Source organism: Hemicordylus capensis, chromosome 4 (assembly GCF_027244095.1).
Source record: "Hemicordylus capensis ecotype Gifberg chromosome 4, rHemCap1.1.pri, whole genome shotgun sequence".
Taxonomy (NCBI): Eukaryota; Metazoa; Chordata; class Lepidosauria; order Squamata; family Cordylidae; genus Hemicordylus; species Hemicordylus capensis.
The window spans coordinates 279039020-279060414 of record NC_069660.1 but is presented as its reverse complement, the minus strand read 5'-3'; the positions used below and the strand labels follow the sequence as shown (position 1 = coordinate 279060414).

At 41.5% G+C, this 21395-nt stretch overlaps 1 protein-coding gene across 3 annotated transcripts in view; it reads left to right on the top strand.

The window, feature by feature from the left end:
• Nucleotides 1–21395, top strand: part of MMP16 (matrix metallopeptidase 16) — a 350260-nt gene that overhangs the window by 86966 nt on the left and 241899 nt on the right. The gene's annotated exons all lie outside the window — the stretch shown is intronic.

Here is a 21395-nt window from a genome sequence, read left to right as displayed (position 1 = left end):
TCCCCTTAGCCCATGTTAGCGGAGTGAGTGCTCCGCTAACCGTTGGTTCTGGATCGTGTGTTGCCACGGTGTGGCAGCTCACAAGGAGACCCCCGACCGGGAAACTAAAAAGCAGCCTCTCAGCTCAGGGGTCTCTCCAGCATGCTATGCATGCTCGCACGGAGCATGCTGGAACTTCCGGGGGCCGTGCACCTCCCCAAACTCCCAAGTACCTGCCGGCTCCGTGACTGAGCCGGCAGCCGTGTGGGCAGCCGATCCGGCCTTCCAGGGCTTCCTCTCCGGATGTCTGCGGGGAGAGCGGGCTAAGCCTGCTTTCCCCGCAAACCCGCTCTGGGCAAGTCTCACTGATCGTGAGACTTGCCTCATCGAGTCATATTACCAACCCATTTAGCTTAAGGCATGCTTAATACTTAATAAGAGAATAAAATTGTGTATTTTATCCAAAAGCCAGTTCTAGTGATACCTTTATTACAACCAATGAAAATGACACACTCTCAAACAAAGTTTTGAGCACTTCAAAACTTATCAGACTGGATGCTTAGCAAAGCAAGGGAAAAAACTGGTGATGACTAGACATGATGGGATAGCCCTAAATGACTTTAAGAGTGTCTTAACAATCTCAAGATGGATTACAGGAGTTAAGCAGACCCGTTGATTAGCCTCACTAGGTGTGAGGCAATTATTTCAGGCTGCACCCAGAACTTCTGGCATGAAGAAACTTCTCATACCATGTTTTTAGGGTGATTACAACATGTCTAGCTACAATCCCTCCCCCTGCAATTTTTCATCTAGCTTGATGAAAACCTCTGAAGGACCTGAAAGCTTGCTTAAGCTTGTTCTGTCACTTTGGTTGGCCCTTGCTCTTTTATCTCTCCCCCCCCCAAGGTGTCTATAGATGATATTATTAACTTGGGGGGCATTTTATTAAGCTTTGCTGATAATTGTACTAAGTTCTTGCTGTAAGTAGCTTTAATTGCTTAACTGAGTTAAAACAGATTCTAATAATTCTAATTTCATACTTGCCAGCATATCCCTAGTTTCCCATTCACCTGAATGCCACAACACTGTAAAGTGGTACTGCTACACTGATTGCTTGCATTAATGGTCTTTCTCTGAGAGAGACAAAATCTTTCCAACATTTGTTTTGCCTTCATAATGGCAGAATTCACATGTTCATTTCTTCTTAAAGACCACAGTTAAATAGGTAGGGCAAGCCTTAACACAATCTTTGGATCTATGATCCAAAACACAGTCTTTGGATCTATGAGCCAGACAATGGGCACTTGACAAAATTACTGGATTTATTGATTGACATTGTGGAGGGTGAGCTGAGGGCAGATGATCTTCTTTTTATCCACTTTACATGTAACGTACTTAGAACAGAAACAGGCCTACCTGGGACAATTGAACATTTTATTATATACATTAAAATCTCCATCCTAGTCTAGGTGTCTGGGATTTGCCAGACAGCCCTGAGATAGGGATCCACCTTTTAATGCTTTTTATGACATCACACTCCACCCACTAACTGGCTGAAGAGTGGATCTCATCACACTGAGTTTCTTATGACTTTCCGAGTGTTTCGAAAGCTCATCACAATGTTGGGGACATGCCTCTTCTCTTGAGGGTGAAAAAAGTAGGGGATTGTCCCTGATGCCATGTTTGTTTGTTTATCATATTTCTATATCACCTGATATGTATATCTCTAGGCAGTGTACACCAATTAAAACACACCAAATATAAAACAAAAGGAAACAATTTTACAGAATAAACAGTTAAAACAATTTCACAGGATAAACAGTTTTAGATTCAGTTCAATTAAAAGCCTGAGAACAGGTGTCTTTGGGGTCATTTTGAAAGCAATCAGATGGAGATGCTCTTTTGGACAGAGAGCATATTCCAAAACCCTGGGGCACTCACAAAGAAGGCATGGTTACAAGTCGCCACCAAATGAGCCGGTGGCAACTATAACTGGACCTCCCCAGATCTTAATAGCAGGGTTTATGACAAAGAAGGTACTCTGGAACAAGCTGTTAAGGGCTTGTTGGCAGTGAATTGAGAGAAGTAAGTGTTGTTTAATGAGTGGGAAAAGCCTGCTGCAAGGTCAGAGAAGTCCTTGCTTATCTCTTGCCAGATTTAAAGTTGTGCTCGAGCATATTTGTGGACACCTACAAATATCATCTATATAATAATGTAACAAGAACCCCTGTTCCTTGGTTCCACAGCCCTTCATTTCTTGATACAGCTGCACTAACCTTCAGGTTATTCATCACTTAGTAATTTCCAGAAGTGTTCAGGAGCCTTTGTAACCCTATAGGTATCTGAGGAATTAATACTGCATTGTCTGCATACAACAAACATGCGATGATATTATTTAAAGTTTTAGAAGCATGAAAGTTCTCATTATCCATATGCATTTCCAGCTAATCTAGAAACAAATTGAGTACAGTGGGTGCCAAAAGGAAACCTTCTCAGATACCTGATGCTATTGCAGGACATGTGCCAGATGTTCTGTAGTTTCTGTGCTCACCTGCTTGGTCCTATGGCTTCACCAGAGCCATCTAATTTATAGCAATTATTGAAAAATTAACTTGCAGTCGTTAGTGGACAGAAATGCCTGTTTCACCAAATTTATAGTAGTGAGCAAAGGCTATTGATTATACCTTGATAATTGTGCCAAGAGGCACCTTTTTAAGTGGTAATTCTCTTTATTGATCAGGGAGAGAGCAACTGGCCTTATCTATCCCCAGCACAGCATCCCTCCAGTGGCTGTTGCTGGGTTCTATCTTCTGTTTCTTTTTTAGACTGTGAGTCCTTTGGGGACAGGGAGCCATCTTATTTGTTTATTTCTCTGTATAAACTGCTTTGGGAACTATTTGTTGAAAAGCGGTATATAAATATTTGTTGTATTCATATCAAGTGTGTTTGCCATCATCATGGAGAGCCCCATCCTTCTCTAGGCTCAAGAAAAATGTGGGGAATTTTCACTCGTGCTGCACTGAATTCAGACACACCTGGAAAGAAGCATGATTTATCCTACTGCTTTCCGGTCGCTTTCAAAGTCAGCTCAGGAGGAGAAAGAGCCCATGTCCCAAGTCTGAGAATGCTCGGAAAACAGTGGGAATGGGGCTGCAGCTCAGTGGTAGAGCATCTGCTTTGCATGCAGAAGGCCCTAGGTGCCGTTCCTGGCATCTCCAGGTTGGGCTGGGAAAGGCTCCTGCCTGAAACTTTGGAGGGCCCCTGCCTTTCAGAGTAGACAGTACTGGGCTAGATGGACTAATGGTCTGACTTGGTATAAGAAAGCTTGCTAAATACCAGTGAGAACTCATCTGTGAAAATCCATAGCCTGTTTCTAGGTTTGGGAGAAGTGTATGCATTGTTCTTCCTGATGCTACATTGAGCCTCAGAGGCTTCTGATTGCTTTCAGAGTATCTATTAGCCTTATTGATAGGCTTCCTTTTGAGAGCAAGGATTTGTGGTTCAGGGTCATTGTAAGCACCTGCCATTGACTTTTGAGACCAGCTGAAACTTGTGCACCCCTGATAATGAGACACATGCTTGTGAGCACACACTCATGCACTCACACACACACACACACACACACACACACACACACACACATATATATATATATATATATATATATATATATATATATATATATATATTGTTCCCAGATCTGAAGTTTGTTTTCTAATGTGATGTCTTGGCATAGTAATATCTGAAATTATTTTCAGTAGTTAAATGTTTAGTATACCTTTTTAAAATAGATACACTCTGGTAAAAGGCTTTTTTTTTTAACCCTCAACAACCTTAGACATTGGTTGACTAGCTTAGAATATTAGTTGTATTAGATCAGGGAGAAACATCAGCAGTTCTATTTTGGGACAACCACTCCCCTTCCCCCTTTGATGTGTCATGGAAGTCAATGTTTCTTAGAGCTGATTCACACAAGCCTATATGTCAGTTGATGCGTCATTGATCAGTTACTCAACACCTGATTGCTGCCAGCTTGTGAGCATTTCCCATTAGAAGATTTCAAAAAGAATAGCATACATAATTGTATCTCTCAGCCTTTTCTTCTTCTTCTTGTTTAATTATTTGAGGAAGAAGAATTAAAACATTCTTTCTTAGATTGCAGGTTTTTTAAATGTAGGAATTATTACTTATTTATTTATTAAAATTCTCTTATATACTGCCATCTCCAAAGACTCTAAGCGGTGAACAACAATACCAATACCAAAAACACCAATAACAATAAAGTGCAAATGCCTGGCGAAACAGGTGGGTCTTATGGAGGGCCTTAAAAGCAGCCAGAGAGGGGACTGAACAAATCTGGGGGTGGGGGGAGTGTTCCAAAGAAGAGGTGTGGCTATGAGAATAGGGAAATGCTCTGGGGATGTAATTAACATCATTGAATCTATAAAATTAGGGTTCTTAAATTCTCGCACTCTTCTAATCCCATTTGTCTATCTTGGAATGTAACAAAATGGATACACAAAATATGTTCAATGCAATTGCCATTCCCAATGTGGTGTGTGGGTTGAATGAGCTTGAACTGAGGAAATGAGAATCTGGGTGCAAGTGCCAGGTAGTATGAAGATTACAGTGTCACTGTGTGTGGTGCTTCATGCAGTTTCATAAGGAACTTATAAAGAGGTCTCCACCCCTGTGGATCCTGTGTTCTAAAACAAGCAGTGGAGAAGAAGTGTAAGTGAAAGGTCAGCAAGGATGAATGTGAGCAAATGTTACACACAGTTAAATTTTAGTTGCAGTTGAGAATTAGGATTAAGGGCTAAGTCAAAGTCCTGAGGGAAACGGTTCTGAAGAGGGATTAAAGGGTTGGGGTGGGGAGAGAAAAGACACCATGTTTATGCTCGGAGATGGTGTGGTATGCATTGGGAAGTGAGAATGCAGTCATGCAAGAAAACTTATAATGGTGAAGTAGGAGGAGTGAAGGTCATGGTTGGAGACAAGGAATGAAAGATAGGATGGGGCAAAAATACTTTAAAGGGAAGTACAAAGGAGTTTGTCCTGAATACAGAAGTGGATGGGAAGACAGTAAAGGAAGGAAGGTCTGAGCAATGAGAGAGGTGAATGATTTTGGTAGTAGAGTTTTGAAGAGAGGTAAAACTTGACGAGAGTTTTGAAGAGAGGTAAGAACTGAAATGTGATGGGGGAAAGGTCAGAATAAAGAAGGTGGCTGGAGATAAGTGGAACACACAATTTAACGTTTTTGCTGAGGGAATGAGAGGAGTAAGTGGATATTTTCAGAATTGTACAGTGGAAGCAACAAGACTTAACAGATTGAATGTGTAATGTGTAATATATAAATGCCAGCATGCTAAAAAATTATTTCTTTGCAAGATTTCAATACAGGAGGCCTTCGTTATTTGCGGGGGTTCCGTTCTTGCCTACAATTGTGAATACAGAAATGGAAAAAAACTTTAACTCTGTGGCAATCTGGGGGTTAGGTTCCTTCACACACAAAAATTTGCCAGAAATCACAAATGCAGAAGGGAGGTGGAGATAAAAGCAGTACAGCATAGTATCTCACTTTCCAGCTCTCCGGCAATGTCCTTCAAAATTGCCTCCCCCTTTTTGCTTGTTTTTGTGGGTGTTGTTTTGTACTGTATATACGAGGCACAAAATGGCTCTGCTTTGCCACCAGGCAGTTTGCATAGTGCAAACGTGCATACAGCAATGATCTTAGATGAATAGGAAAACTGATTGTAGAAAAAGACAGGGTCAGAGTTACTGATTGTAGAAAAAGACAGGGTCAGAGTTAGGTCACCCTAAGCATCAACAATGGGCTCCAGACAAGGTTTTTTGAAAACAGAGATTAACTTTATTAAAGAACATAAGCACACAAGATTAAAACTGTAGTTGGCAACCTCTCAGGGAGCCAGTCAGAAGTGGCTAACTACAAGATGCTGATCCTTAAGAAGAGCATTCCAATGAATGCAAGATTGAGAGGATTCTAGCACAGAGGGAAGAAAAAGAGAGTTTTGCTGACAAAGTAAAGAGAGAAAGCCTGTCTGCAATTCTGTGTATCTGGAGCACATTGATTTCAAAGGTTGTGGACCATCCTTCTCTGAGTAAAAGGAGGTGGATAGTCTTTACCATAGTTTATGGAAGTGGCCAAGGGTGCTGGGCAGTTTGGAACCCAAGTTCTAAAAAGTCACTCTGACTGACTCGGCTGTGATAGAAGTTGCGAAGAAGGGAAGGGGGCAAGTCGGCAAGCTCACTGACACAGTGGAAAGGCAGCCTGAAACAAGCAGTCCCTCAACAGTTTGATCAGAGTCTTGAGCTGGACTTGGGGCACATGGAGGTATCCAAAGGGAGAAAGCAAGTGCATTCATTGTGCAGGTTGACTCTCACAGGGTTTGCGCTATGCAAATTGTGAGAAAAAGGACCATCTCTTATAGAGATTTTCTGCCTTGAGCCAGGTACCTATTTTGGAAATTATCCTTAATGGCTGAAAACAAAGGTTTGATTGCATTAAGTCTCCTTGTTTATGGGTCAGGCGCTACAAAAAGCAATAGGCTGGTGGCTCTTGCCTTTTTAGAGTACTTTCCAGTAGGCTTATGAGATCACCCAGCTTTCTGTGTGTGTGTCTGTGTGTCCCCCCACTATCAACTTCGCAATGCCTGGACCAATGTGAACCAAATCGGGTACAGTTGTTGGGACACATAGGGACACCTCAATGGCGTAGTTTTTGATGATGTCATCCACCCCCATCCAAAATGGTGGATGCATAAACGTTTGAGGTGCAAGTGGGCTAACATGTGACCCGCTTAACTGATTTGAACCAAAGTTGCTACAGTTGCAGGTACACATAGGGATGCCCTAATAGTGTGGTGTGTGATGATGTCATCCATTCCAATTCAAAATGGTGGCCATGTGAACATCTGAGGCACAAGTAAGCTAATTTGTGGACTGTTTAACTAATTTAAACCAAATTAGGTACAGTTGCAATGAGTGACACACAGAGACCTCAATGGCATAGCCTGTATTGATGTCATCCACCCTGATTCAAGATGGCAGATGAGTAAACTTTGGAGGTGCAAGTGGGCTAACTTGTGAACTGCTTAACCAATTTGATCCAAATTTGCTACAGCTGTAGGGACACATGCCCTAATGGTGTGTGATGTCATCCACTCCAATTCAATATGGCACCCACATGAACATCTGAGGTGTAAGCAGGCTAATTTGTAGACATCTAACCAATTTGAACCAAACTGGGTACAGTTGCAGTGAGTGACACCCATGGACACCTCAGTGGCATAGCTTGTGATGATGTCATCCATGCTGATTCAAGATGGAGAATGCTTAAACGTTTGAGGTGCAAGTGGGCTAACTTGTGAACTGCTCAGCCAATTTGAACTAAATTTGCTGCAGCTGTAGGGACACATAGGGACACCTCAATGGCATAGTTTCTGATGATGTCATCCACAACAATTCAAATGCATGAACATTTGAGGAACAAGAGATCTTACTTGTGGACCTCGATTTAAACCAAATTTAGTCCAGTTGTGGAGACAGTTAAAGGAACGTAGGCTGATTAGTTCTTACTATAACAGCTTGTTTCTTTCTTTTGGTGTTAACCAAATCAGCATTCTTAAGCAATTACTCAAGGGTTGTGTTTTGGCTTCTGTGAAGAGTGAGGGCTTGCACTGACCTCGAATATGCTTAGCGTCTCTCACTGTGCCAGATTTGGGTACTCCCTGCAACAGAGATGCTGATTTAAAGCCAATGTTCTCATCAGACTAGGGTGGTTCTTTAATTTTTGGTTTTTTTGGTGTAGGTCTTCAGGTTGTTTTTTTTGGTGTTTGGTCTTCAGGTTGCTGTCATACCAGTATGGCCCTTCTGGATCCTATGCAATCCAACCCTTGTGCTTGCTTGGGGCAACAGAAAGACTAAATCAACGATACTGGTAGCATTCCCATGCTTTGGAGCCAATTCATGGCTGCATGCTTTCCCGTAGCATTCTTTTCCATGCTTTGAAGCTGTGGGGGTCATGAGGAGAGAGAAATGAGAGGTTCAGGCATTCTGCCTTTAACAGCTAAATGTGTGAACTTGTTCTGTTGAAGGCTATCATGTGAGATGACCTTTTACCTTCTGTACATCTACCAGATTTTAACTCAACATGAAAATCTTCAGTTTGGAATTTTTGCACTTAATGGTACAGAATGATTTATGTCATACCACCATTCCTATTTGCCATTTTCCAATAGCTTGAACAATTAATACATTGTTTGCGTGAATTGATAAAAGGAATTCTAAATTAGGGAATGAACTATGCAGTAGTATTTCAGGGGCTTTGCCCATAAAAAATATTAGCTTACATATTTTAAGAAAATCAGATTCATCTAAGAAGACCAGATTCATCTAAGTGCCCCACCCCCCTGCTTTTTGTCTTAATGAATGTTTTACTTTGTTTTTATTCTGTTGTAAACCGCCCAGAGATGTAAGTTTTGGGTGGTATAAAAATGTTTTAATAGATAAATAAATAAATAAATAAATAAATCTTAAGTTAGTAAAATAAAAAATACCAAGATGCTTCAGCATACAAGGGAAGACTGCAAAACAGTAAGACAGTCATTTGTTTTTAAGTTTAGAATTCAGTGAATGGTGTGGAGGTCTAGTAACTCTTCCTTCTGGCTTATTTTGATAGAGGGTAGCAGGAAGCTAGTTGATGGACACACAGTGGCTAAAGGCTATCCTAGTCTGAGATCTCTATATCCCTTTTTGATTTTTCTGTTTTGTAAACGGAAGCAAAGAATCTGTCAGATCTGACTCCTGTCATGCTTCGGCAGAGGTGATCTGGATCAGAGTCTTGAGACCAAAATGCAATCTTGACCTGAACATTTATAGGATTCAGATAGTATCACCTGACGTATTGTGGTTAGGAAGAGGCTTCCTTAATGACATGACTCATAATTGTACATCCTTCCTTTTGAGCAGAGCAGGGAACATACACAAGTGGAATTTCTCCCCGACATCCCTCAGATCCAAGTTTCAGGTCTCACTGGCTGCCTTCAGAAGTTCACACACACACATTGAGCTCAGAGGGGAAGCATGATTTCAGTAACTGCACCTGCTCCTGACATCTGCTTGCCCACCAGCTCCAGTCCAACCTGTGTGCTTTCTGTGTATGGTGTGAAAGGAACTTCTGCCATGTAAAGCTGATCGCACAGGATTCCTACTTGTGTGGAGACTAGAACCTATGCGCACACAGCTGTATGTGAGCAGAAGGCTCATTCACCATTATGCTGGATGCACAGAATTTGGTAGTAGGATGCCATCCCTGTCCCCCTTTACACATTCAGTGGATACATGGAAAGAACATATGAAGAGGGCTCCAGTGGGCCTTTGCTGAGTTAACATTTGTCAGGGTTGCCTTCAGGGGAAATGGGATCAACTGAGGAGAAACTGAGTGGAATAGTGAAGTGCATGCACATCAGAGATGGGGTAGTGACTAATGTATACACTGCTTTGAGAACTTTTTGTTGAAGAGCATTATATAAATGTTCTAAACTAAGCTCATGGTATAATTGAGTAGCATAATTTAGAAAGAAAGATTGTGGAAACTACCATAGGGCTGATGATTCAGGTGTCCTGTATACACGTGACATTCAGCACTTGTACATTCTGTGCAAAGTGGACAGCCACTCACACAAAAACATGTACAAATGTACAGACATCTGGATGCAGGTTCAGCATCATGTCTGAGGTAGGGCTAGGGTCCAGCTGCTTGATCTTAACAGTCTTATTGCAGCAGAAAAGTTCTTAAGAAAAGAGTGAACCAACTGCTGTGCCAGCTCAGTGTCTGAAAACAGAATATTGTATTGGCACTGCAGGCCAATATGCCAACATAAATGTTTAGAATTTGGGTGTAAGTATTTTAATTTGTATATATTATATGTTAAATCATGTTAAGAAGGTTACTGTTGACCTTCTGATATGCTTAATATAGCTTTAATTTTATTTTTAGATATATGAAGTCAATGGCTGCATTGAGTTTAATGAAACAAAATTTGGCAAGATTTATTCTGACTTCTCATAAGCCTTGTAATTTATATAGGACTTCTAAATATTCAGGTATAGGTTGAGTATCTCTTATCCGAACTGCTTGGGACCGGAAGTGTTCCAGATTTTGGACTTTTCTGGATTTTGGAATATTTGCATATTTGTAATGAGATATCTTGGGCATGGGATCCAAGTCTTAAAACAAAAGGTTACTGTACACTGTATTATTATTTTTTAGGTTTTATTTAAAGTATAAAAATGAATAAGCATTGAATTTACAATAACTACAGGTAGCTGTAAATGTAATGAAAACTAAGCCACAATGAGTCAGTGCTGTGGGCGCACGCCATGGTGGTTTCTGGATTTTGGAGCATTCCAAAAGGAAATGCCTAATGCTAATGACGCATTGAGGAGATGCCTAATGCAGAATGTTGCTCACCAGTAACATATGTGGATTGGCTAATGCAGAATGCTGCTCACAAGTAACATATATGCTTTGGCTAGCGTTGAGGAACTCAAACAGCAAACCCTTTCTTCAAACTCAAAAGAAGCTGAAGTGGAGGCCTCACTTCAGAGTTTCTTATGTAGCCAAACCCACTTCAAAGTTTGAACAGAAGGCATTGCTCATTTTGCATGGTTTGGTCAGCTTGAGCGGCTCCTTCAAAGGCGGTGTCTGAAACTTGGCTTATAATATCAACTGTCAGTGGCTAGAGTAACAAGAGGGCTGTTTCCTCAGCTAGTCCCCAAATCCACATGTTGTTTGTTCTGCCCCATTCCTCTGAAAGGAGGAGCCTGAAATCATACTTGGTTGCCTGCTAGCTTTAGCAGGCAACAAACTTTATAGCTCTAGCTACAAACCATCTTAAGTGGTGCAGTGGGTAAATGCTTGACTAACAAGCAGAAGGTTGCTGGTTCGATTCCCCGCTGGTATGCACCTATATCGGGCAACAGCGATATATGAAGATGCTGAAAGGCATCATCTCCTACTGCACAGGAGGAGGCAATGGTAAACCCCTCCTGTATTCTACCAAAGAAAACCACAGGTCTCTGTGGGCACCAGGAATCAAAATTGACTTGACGGCGCGGTTTACACACCAAAGATAATTGTTATTTCCTATAGGGGTAGATGTGGCAAGATGGTGGCCCGTACATCTGCTTGTCTGGCTTTGTGTTGGAATCTGAGGGCTGTCTCTTCACCTTTGTTCCTGTCCATCTATTGTTCTCTGATTGAATTCCCTTTTGCCCACCTCTCTGTTTTGTTTTGTTTTTTTAAACTCTGTATCTCTGCTTACTTCTGATGCGCTCTATCTCCCCTGCTTCCATGCTTTGTCTCATTTTCTTCTTTTAAACAGCTTGCAAAAATGTTATATTTTCTCTGATCTTCCTGTGGTTTTTACCTCTGCTAACTTGGCAAGAAGCATATTGCTGGAGTGAGTGAGAGAAAGCAACTGTGAGCCCTTTTGGAAAAGGAAACCATTTTCTCATACCTTTTATCTATATAAACAGCTTTCAGAACATTTTTTGTTGTTGAAATGTAGTGTCTAAATATTTGTTTTCAATAATAATTTAACAAAAAAGGATAAATGGCCACCAACGTGATTATTTAATTAAGATATTGGCTCACATTCAGAGCAGGATTATAAATGTGGAACAGGAGCTGGGTCCATGGAAGAGGCAGCATCAGAGCTCAGTCCAGAGAACGTTGCCGAGAAGTCAATTGTGCATGAAGGGGAAGGGGAATTTTCACTGTGCTCCCCTCTTTCTGAAAGTGCTTTTTGTCTTTAGGGATAAGCTGAGCTCCAATGCAGCCACTTGTGCAGACATCACTGAATGATGTCATTCCGCAGACCTCACTGTTAGAAGTGTGGAGCAGCCACTATGTTCTGCACTTCTAACAGTGATGTCTGCAGAATGCCATTCACTGACATCATTCAGTGACGTCCGTGCAAATGGTTGCATTGGAGCTCAGCCCATAATGTTGCGGAGCAGCCAAATGCATGTGGAGGAGGAGCAATTTTTTGCTGCTTTCTCCGCCCTATAAAAGTGCTATTTGGCTAAAGATATATTTCCCTGAGAGTCACGCAGCCCTCTGGGAGACTCAGCACTAGGCTACATATGTTGTGACTGGCGAAGTGGCATATATTTGCCATTTTCTGATTGCCCCTCTGTCCACTGTGTGATGATAAGCTCCATCGTGCACAGTGAGGCTGTGGTGCAAAATCAGTTGGTGTGGCCACCATGAGACAGCCTGTTAAGGAAATCCCTGGCTGTTCGGGCAAATTATGTGAAATATATGAAAGCAAATGGCATAACGAGTTGTACTTAGCATGCTGAAAAGTGCTGTAGGCATAATACTACCTAATAGAAAAGGCTTTGTTGTTATGATGGGTCCTTTTCTTTTCTAATAGGATCATCAGTGTTCCATTTGTTCAATAGCTTTATCTATGCTTGACCCACTGTGATACATGTAAAAGTATTATGTAGCAAGTCCTCACCCTTATTGAGAGTCTGTTTTACAAACTGTCACACTAAATGATTATTTAAATGAAATATAACAAAGCAGAAGGTTACAAAAATGATTTGTAAAACAATTTTCAAGTTCATTTTTGGAGTAGTTAACAGCAGTGGAAGGGAAAGGCTGCAGGGATTTAGAAGTGCACTGCAAGATCGTTAGTGTGTGAAATTAGTATAATTAACTTTTAGATGTTTGCTAGGAAATATTGATATATTGGTTGGTGGTGATTCCTGTTCAGTAGACTGTGAGGATTTAATATTATAGGCTCACTCATAATTGTATTTTATCATTTTAGGTTAACTTTAACATAGGCAAATATCAAAGGGAATACTTAAAAAGAAACATACATTATTTTTTTCTTAAAGGTGTTTATGCTTTGTATGGTCAGTAGGGAACAAGAGACAAATGTTAGTCTTCTGAAGGACGCTTCCTCCTCTGACAACTTGAGAGAGGCCAAATTAAATGGCTAAAAATAACTTTTCAGTCCTGACAGAAATACAAGGGTGCAAACTAGTTGGTGAATTAATCCAATATGAACCTTAGGGACATGCAACGAACAAAGAAATAATTGAAGTTTGGGACTGATAGGCACATAAATCCTTGTCATTAATGAGGAGCCCCAAACTCTGTTAATGTTTGAGATAATGAGCTATATTCTGTTATTAATAGAGCTAGGGAAGGGGAAAAAAAGATGATTTTGTATCCTTAAAGTTCCCCTGGTGATACAGAAATCCCAGCTGCATGCCAGTTCATCTTCCTCCCCTTTCCACCACAGTGCTGCTGCTACCCCTTCTGGCCCCTTCCTTGCCTAAGCTCTCTGTGTACTGTAAGATTTGGAAAACAGAGTGGGGTGGAGGAGAGGACTGAGGACGTATTGCCAGACGAACAGTGTGGACTTCTTACTGCCTACGTTCAGACATCACATCGTACCATGGCTTAATCCTGGTACACTGTGATTTTTCTCAGCTTCAGGCTCTCATGTTCTCTCTCCTCTTGGAATGCAAGGGGCAGGGGAAGCTGGTGGGGGTGGGAAATGAATCACAGGCGTGGCTTGTTCCCACTCTGTGCCCTCTCCTGGTTGACTCCATTGTTTCACATTGCTGTGATGTTATCCACAGACATATAGATAACATACATGGGGCTGCCTCTACGTGGGGCTGCCTTTGTACATAGTCCAGGAACTTCAGTTAGTTCAGAATGCGGCAGCCAGGTTAGTCTCTGGGTCATCTCGCCCATTGAGGTCATCTGAGGAGGACCGTCTCCAGTTACCGCCAGCTCGTTTGGTGGTCACACAGAGATGGGCCTTCTCAGCTGCTGCCCCGAGATGGTGGAATGCGCTCCCTGCTGAGTTAGAATCCTCTCCATCTCTGGCTTTTTTAAAAAAAAATAAATAAATTGAAAACCCATTTTTTAACCCAAACTTTCTTGGGTTTTTACTTTAAAAATACAGTTTGATTAATTTTATGGTTTTTAAATTATTGTATTGTTATTAATTTTTATATGTGGTGCTATATGTTGAATTGTTTTAACTTTTATATGTGTTTTAATTGTTGTTAGCTGCCCAGAGACTTAAGTTTGGGCGGGGTATAAATAAAATAAAATAAAATAAAATAAAATAAAATAAAATAATAAGGGCTAGTCATGTGCTAGGTTCCCCAATGTGGTGAATGAGCAGCCCATGTGTCTGGGGTTAATGTCATGGCAGGTTGAGGTGTGTGTGAGAGAGAAGCAGCTTGGGCGGTACAAGAAGAGTGGAAACAAGCTGCACTTGTGGCTTGTTCTCCACCCCCCACCCCCTACTAGTCGCCACTGACAAGGGTAAGTGGATTTTTACTTATGAGAGAAGTTTATGACAAGCAAGAATTCACCATGAAGTCTAAAGCAGATGAATTCTGGCTTGTTCTAACCACCGCTTTAAGAGCAAACCAGGCTGTGAAACTAGGATTGAATCCCACTTTAATATCCTGACTCGTTCAGAAGTAGAAAGCTTACTCTACTTGTGTGCGGAACAGGTGGTTAAACCATTGTTTTCTGTGATGTCTGTACTGGGCCTCCCTCTTTTTGCATAGCACTTTTCTCCTGTAGGGGACAGGGCGAGTTGGGCTTCCCAGCGGCATCTGGTGGGCCACTGTGTGAAACAGGATGTTGGACTAGATGGGCCTTGGGCCTGATCCAACAGGGCTGTTCTTATGTTCTTAACATTGTCAAACTGAGAAGGAAGTCCTGCATTTGACATTCGGCTGCTGCTACTCTAGGTGCTGCTGAGGCAGAAGAACCCAGAAAACTTTGCAAAGCATTCAGAAGAACACAGGAAACTTTGCAAAGCATTCAGAAACTACAACTGGTGCAGAATGCGGCTGCAAGGTTGCTATTAAGGACCTATTGGTGGAACATATTACCACAATCTGGTCTGATCTTAATTAGTTCTGTTTCCAGCTACAAAATGTTTATTACCTTTTAAAATCCTTAATGGTTTGGGCACCTCAAGGACCACCTGCTCTCACATGGTTCTGCCTGTTGGTGAAGATAATCAAAGGGATGGGCTCACTCTGTGTGCTGATGCCAGCTGGCGGATGGTTAGTGAGCACTCAGGACAGGACCTTCTTTGTGGCAGCCCCCAGGCTGTGCAACTCCCCCCCAGTAGTTTTTGTGCTTCCCTATTTCTACCACCCATAGGTCTCCCTTTGTTCGTTTAAGATTGCACAACTTATCAGTCATGCCAGGAGTTCCTGTAACTCTCCTTAAAATTAGTGTTGCAGTGATTAAATTCTCAGGCTTTATGTATAAGGTCTCAAGCCCCATACAGTGACCCTTGGTTCATTCATATATATATATATATATATGTGTATGTGTGTGTGTGTGTGTGTGTGTGTGTGTGTGTGTGTGTGAGATATAGATATAGATATAGATATAGATATAGATATAGATAGATAGATAGATAGATAGATAGATATGAATGATTCTTGGATGTAGCAACACTTAGTTTCTGATTAGGTGATTAGTAGTGTTGGAATAGTGATTGGGTGAGATCTGCTGGTCAGTGCAGGAAGAAACTTGTCAGAGTTGCACGGATGCAAGAGAGTCTTGAGTCAAAAGCATCTCAGTACAGTACAGGAATAATGGGGCAGATTGCTTCTGTTATTTGCTTGTGCTCTACTATGAATGTGAGCTGATAATTGAACAAGCTATTTTAAGGCCAGGAATTAAATTTATTTGGTCTGTCTTTTCCTGATACTTAAGTATGAAAAGTCTTGCTATTAGCACTTGAGAAATATGATTCTTATCCATAAAGATTATCTAGACCCATTTCAGACTTTCTTTAGAGAGGGCTATGGGACTGAGTCTGCCTTGGTTGGCCTGATGGATGACCTATACCGGGGAATTGACAGAGGGAGTGTGACTCTGATGGTTCTTTTAGATCTCTCAGTGGCATTCAGTGGACCATGGTATCCTGCTGGATCTCTCAGGCAGATTCCAGATGGTGGGGCTTGGTGACAGTTTCTCTTTAAAATGGGAGCTATTATATGGAGTCCCTCAGGGCTCCATTCTGCCACCAATGCTTTTAACATTTACCTGAAATCGCTGGGTGAGGTCATAAGGAAATTTGGTGCACGGTGTTATCAGTATGCTGATGACACCTTATCATCATCCTCATCCTCAGGAAATGGCATTCACTCCCTAAACGCCTGCCTATGGGCAGTAATGGGCTGGATGAGGGATAACAAATTGAAGCTGAATCCAAGAAAGACGGAGGTGCTCATTGTAGGGGATTGGAATTTAAGGGATGGGTTTGATCTTCCTGTGCTGGATGGGGTTACACTCCCACAGAAGGAACAGGTACACAGCTTGGGAGTGCTCTTGGATCTCAGGTGGAGGCTATCGCCAGGAGCACTTTCTATCAACTTCAGTTGATTCGACAGCCGCGTCCATTCCTTGAAGAGAACGACCTCAGAACAGTGGTGCATCAGCTGGTAAACTCCAGGCTCGATTACTGCAATGCACTCTACATGGGACTGCCTTTGTACGTCATTCGGAAAGTTCAGTTAGTTAAAAATGTGGCAGCCAGATTGGTCTCTGGGTAACCCGGAGAGACCATATTATGCCTGTCTTAAAACAGTTGCACTGGCTGCCGATATGTTTTGGTATGTCTGGTGGCGACTTGGAACCGGGCCTTCTCTGTAGCTGCTCCTGCACAGTGATCCTGCACAGAACCCACTGCACTAGTTATCTGTAATTTTGGAGGACTTTAAGCCCACAAAACCACTCTGAATTGGGCTGAGTTGAATCAAAATGGGCATTAGCAACCCCCATTGAATCATGGTTCCCTTTAAAGCATCATGGCTGCCTCTGAACTGATTCCTTGCTCTGTTGCACTGCCCTAAAAATATAGTGCAAATATTATCCCCCACTCCCACACTATTTCTCGGTGATCCATGGACAGAAAATCAGAATTATTTTTAGGGGATAGGTGGAAGTATATCAGTCATCAGAGACATTGTCAACTGTATGTATAGGCAGGAAGCTCTTCTGGCCACAGCCCAATCAAGTCCCATTACTGCTCTAAGAATCTCCTTATCCCGGTGGTCCAAAAGATAATTGATCTTCTAGAGTTCTGATTAGCATACCTTCCTCTCCAGATATGAATTTGTAAGAGCTGATGATGAAATGGTAAACTAAAACATATGAGGGACATCCTCTGTGGATCTCGCCTCATGATGACAAAAATTAGAATATAAGGGACTTTCTTTAAATGAGCATCAAAGTGATGGCATCTGCTGCATTTTCAATTGAGTGAACACACATCTAACTAGAATATTACATTAAAATTGACTGACAGTGTTCACAGTTATACTTAAAATTTGTCATAGCATACCCAGGGGCAACCTTGTTAATTGAAAAAGTGCTTAAATTAATTTGTATCAAAATGTATTGTACCCTTTTCTTATAAAGTTCTACTTAGCAGGTTGGGGGCTTAAAGACATACTACTCGAGGGGGAAAGCATAGGACTGAATCGGTGTTCTCTCTAATTTTTTTCATCTGTAAATGGAATGCATTTTGTTCTGGGTGGCAGTATCAAGGCAGTGTGTGCACACATGGATTCAGAGTGGGGCCTTCCTGATTCAACCTGAACAGAATATAAAATTAACTGAACGGACATCAAAAAACTATTGAGCGCATGCACGTGCACATGCCTTAGAGGGAACACTGGACTGGATTTGTTGGATAAGTTTCTGAACTCTGAAAAGATGTTTTATAAGACCATCTAGCATCTGTTCCACAATTATGTGGAAGATGGAGCACATTCTTCATGTCTGGAAGATGGAGCACATTGACCCAATAGGTGAATACTCTAGTGCTCAAAGTTGATTGGACTGAAAGAATACCTATCTCACCTCATGAAAATAAGACAGGCATGCTTCATGGCACCCCAAGAATTCCTCTCAACAATTCATTTTGGCAAAAAGAGAAAAGAAAAGGGGGAAAAAACCCTCTGTCTGAAGAAGAATATAAGCCCCATCTCTCAACTTTAAATGAAAAACATGAGATTAATTTGGGTCTCTGTAATTGTAAAAACCGGCTTTATGTGAAAGCTACCCTTCAAATGCTAAAACACCATTTAGCTGTTGTTCAGGCTCTCAGCCAAAACGAAAATGGAATACACTAAAAGAGGTATGTATTTGTGATCCAAGACATAAAAATTAGGGCAGCTAAAAGTGTAGGTGCAGAATTTCAGCTCTGACATGAGGCTTGAATGTTTACTGCCCTAGTACTGTCTCTTCTTGCAATACTTGGCAGGATGCAGAAGCACTACTGGAAGATCGCTCCTGAGTGGGCAGTTATCAATCAATTGTTAGCTGAAATGAGGGCTGAAGAAGATATGCTACTAGTGGTCAGTGAGCTTGCTGATGTCAACGGGGGGCAAGCTGTAAGGAGAACTCTGCTGTGCCACAGCCACAGCAGCCTTGCCACCGATAGGTTTATTTCTTATGTTATGTGGCAGGGATGTGCAAATCGATTCGAATTTGATTTGAATCTGGGTGATTTGAGTGATTCGAATTGAATCACCCCTTAAAATGGCAATTGGATTTGGATTCAAATTGAATTTTTGAAATTCAATTTGAATTTGATTTGAAGACCATTTGGTACCTTTTTTAAACCAATCCGACCCTGTTAAAAAAAAGGTGCCCAAACAGGCTCAAAAAAATATGAATTCGATTCAGATTCAAAATGAATTTTTGAATTCAATTTGAATTAGAAATGAATTTTTGAAATTCAATTTGAATTGAATAAAAAATTATATTTGTGCACATCCCTACTATGGGAGCCCTTGAGAAATGTAACTTGAGAGAGTATCTTTAGCTGTATAAGGGGGGTGGCCAGAACCTAAGGGGTATACTCATGAGTCAAATGGGCCGTAACCCAAAATTTGGCTTAAAAAAGCCAAATCTGGCAACAAAGGTTTGGATAACTTCATGGAAGAGAGGTCTATCAGTGGCTACTAGTCTGAGGGCTATAGGCCACCTCTAGCCTCAGAGGCAAGATGTCTCTGAATACAAGTTGCAGAGGAATAACAGCAGGAGAGAACAGCAACTTCTGCCTGTAGGCTTCCAGCAGCATCTGGTGGGCCACTATGTGAAACAGGATGCTGGACTAGATGGGTCTTGGGACTGATCCAGCAGGGCTGTTCTTATGTTCTTAAGTGCTTCACCTTTAGCTCACAATTGCAGATGTTCCTTAAGTGTACGGTTACTTAATAGCAATTACAAACCCATATGGGTGATAGAAGGCTATATGTGATCTGTATGTTGAGCACTTTGGAGGCAGGTGGGGAATGGATCTAATGGCTTTGTGCAGCACCAGGAGTTTTGAAATAATTCCTTAACATTTTTAGGGCTGACGGAGGGCTGCTTCTCACAACCAACGACTTGGCCGGAGGAGTGGGCAGCAAGGCTCCAAGCTTCATGCACATGCCTAAGAAATGGTCCAAAAATGAAGCTAGGAGGAGGGGAAAGAGATCATGTACTAGTCATGATCTGGGCAGGATGGTGAAAGATGTGCTTTTACTCCTTTCTTGACACAGTGCTGGGCACACAGTATGAGTTGGCTGCTGCTGTATCCTTCCTAGATTGTGGCTAGCACATGATCACTTCCCCCTCCTCCTAACTCGATTTTTGCCAACACACAACCGTTTCTCAGAAATGTGCTCGGGGCTGGAACCTGGCTGGATGCTTTTACCTAGCTGTTGAATCATGAGAATTAGCCTGAAGAATCAGCAGCCTATTTCAGGGACTTTGTTTCATCCTAGGATAAAGCAATGGTTTAAAGAGTAGTAAGGTTGTTCTTGTAGGTGGTGAATGATGTTAATTATTCTTCATAAATAACGGTGATCTGTGAATGACTCATGATAGCAAAGTGCTGTGGATGTAACACTCTAGAATATTTGTATGTATAGATGGATTGCAATGTGATTTCAGGATAAAAGCCCCGTATGACAACTCTTTTTTTTTTTTTTTAAATAAAGGAACTTTCTAGAACTGCCCCAGCTCTAGTTCTTCCCCTGCCTCTGGCAGATTTTTTCTCCTCTACCTCTGGCAGGGGTTGTCCTGCCCCCTGCCTCTGGCAGGTTTTAGCAACCCATATTCAGAATGTGATGCCATGATAATAATGATCATAATTAATAATAAAATTATTTCTTGTTTACAGAGTCAGACAGATGTTATTGACTGGTTTGTTTTATCCAGACATCGAGTCCTTCCCAAGGACCGGGGATGGCTGAATTTTATTATCAATATTGTTCTTGTTGTTGTTATAGATATCGTCGCAGAATATAGGCTGTTCCCAGTAAAGCTGCTTTTTGTAATTGGCTGATGGTGATTTCTGTGGCCCCTATGGTGTTGAGGTGCTCTTCAAGGTGTTTTGGAATTGCATCTAGGGCGCCAATTGGTACTGGGATAATTTTGTTCTTCTTTTGCCACAGCCTTTCAATTTCAATTTGTGGATCTTTGTATTTTGTGATTTTTTCTATTTCTTTTTCTTCTATTCTGCTATCCCCTGGTATTGCTGTGTCGATTATTTTGACTTATTTTTCTTTCTTCTCGACTACAGTTATATCTGGTATATTGTGTGGCAGATGTTTGTCTGTTTGTAGTCGGAAGTCCCATAATATTTTTGCATCTTCATTTTCTACAACTTTTTCAATTTTATGGTCCCACCAATCTTTGGCTACAGGTAGCTTGTATTTTTTGCAGATGTTCCAGTGTATCATCCCTGCTACTTTGTCATGCCTTTGTTTGTAGTCAGTCTGTGCGATCTTTTTATAACAGCTGATTAGGTGGTCCACTGTTTCATCTGCTTCTTTACAAAGGCGGCACTTGCTCTTTGTTTTTGATTTTTTGACTGTTGCTCTTATTGCATTTGTTCTTGGTGCCTGTTCTTGTGCAGCCAGTATTAAACCCACTGTTTCTTTCTTCAAGTTGCCATTCTTAAGCCATTGCCAGGTCTTGGTGATGTTTGATTTTCCACTTATATTGTGCAAATATTGACCATACAGGGGCTTCTTTTTCCATGTTTCTGCTCAGTTCTTGACTTGTTCTTTCTTGTAGGCCTGCTTTGTTTCATTGGTGTTGAATAGTTTCTCGTTATTGACCATTTGAAGTGCATCTTCTTCACTGACCTTTATGTATTCTGCAAGGCCTCTTTTCTCCTCCTCTACTGTTTGATGGACTTGCAGCATTCCTCTTCCACCTGAGCTGCGAGGGAGGTAGAGCCTATCGACATCACTGCGGGGGTGCAGAGCATGATTGATGGCCATTATTTTCCTGGTCTTACGATCTAGCGTCTCTAGCT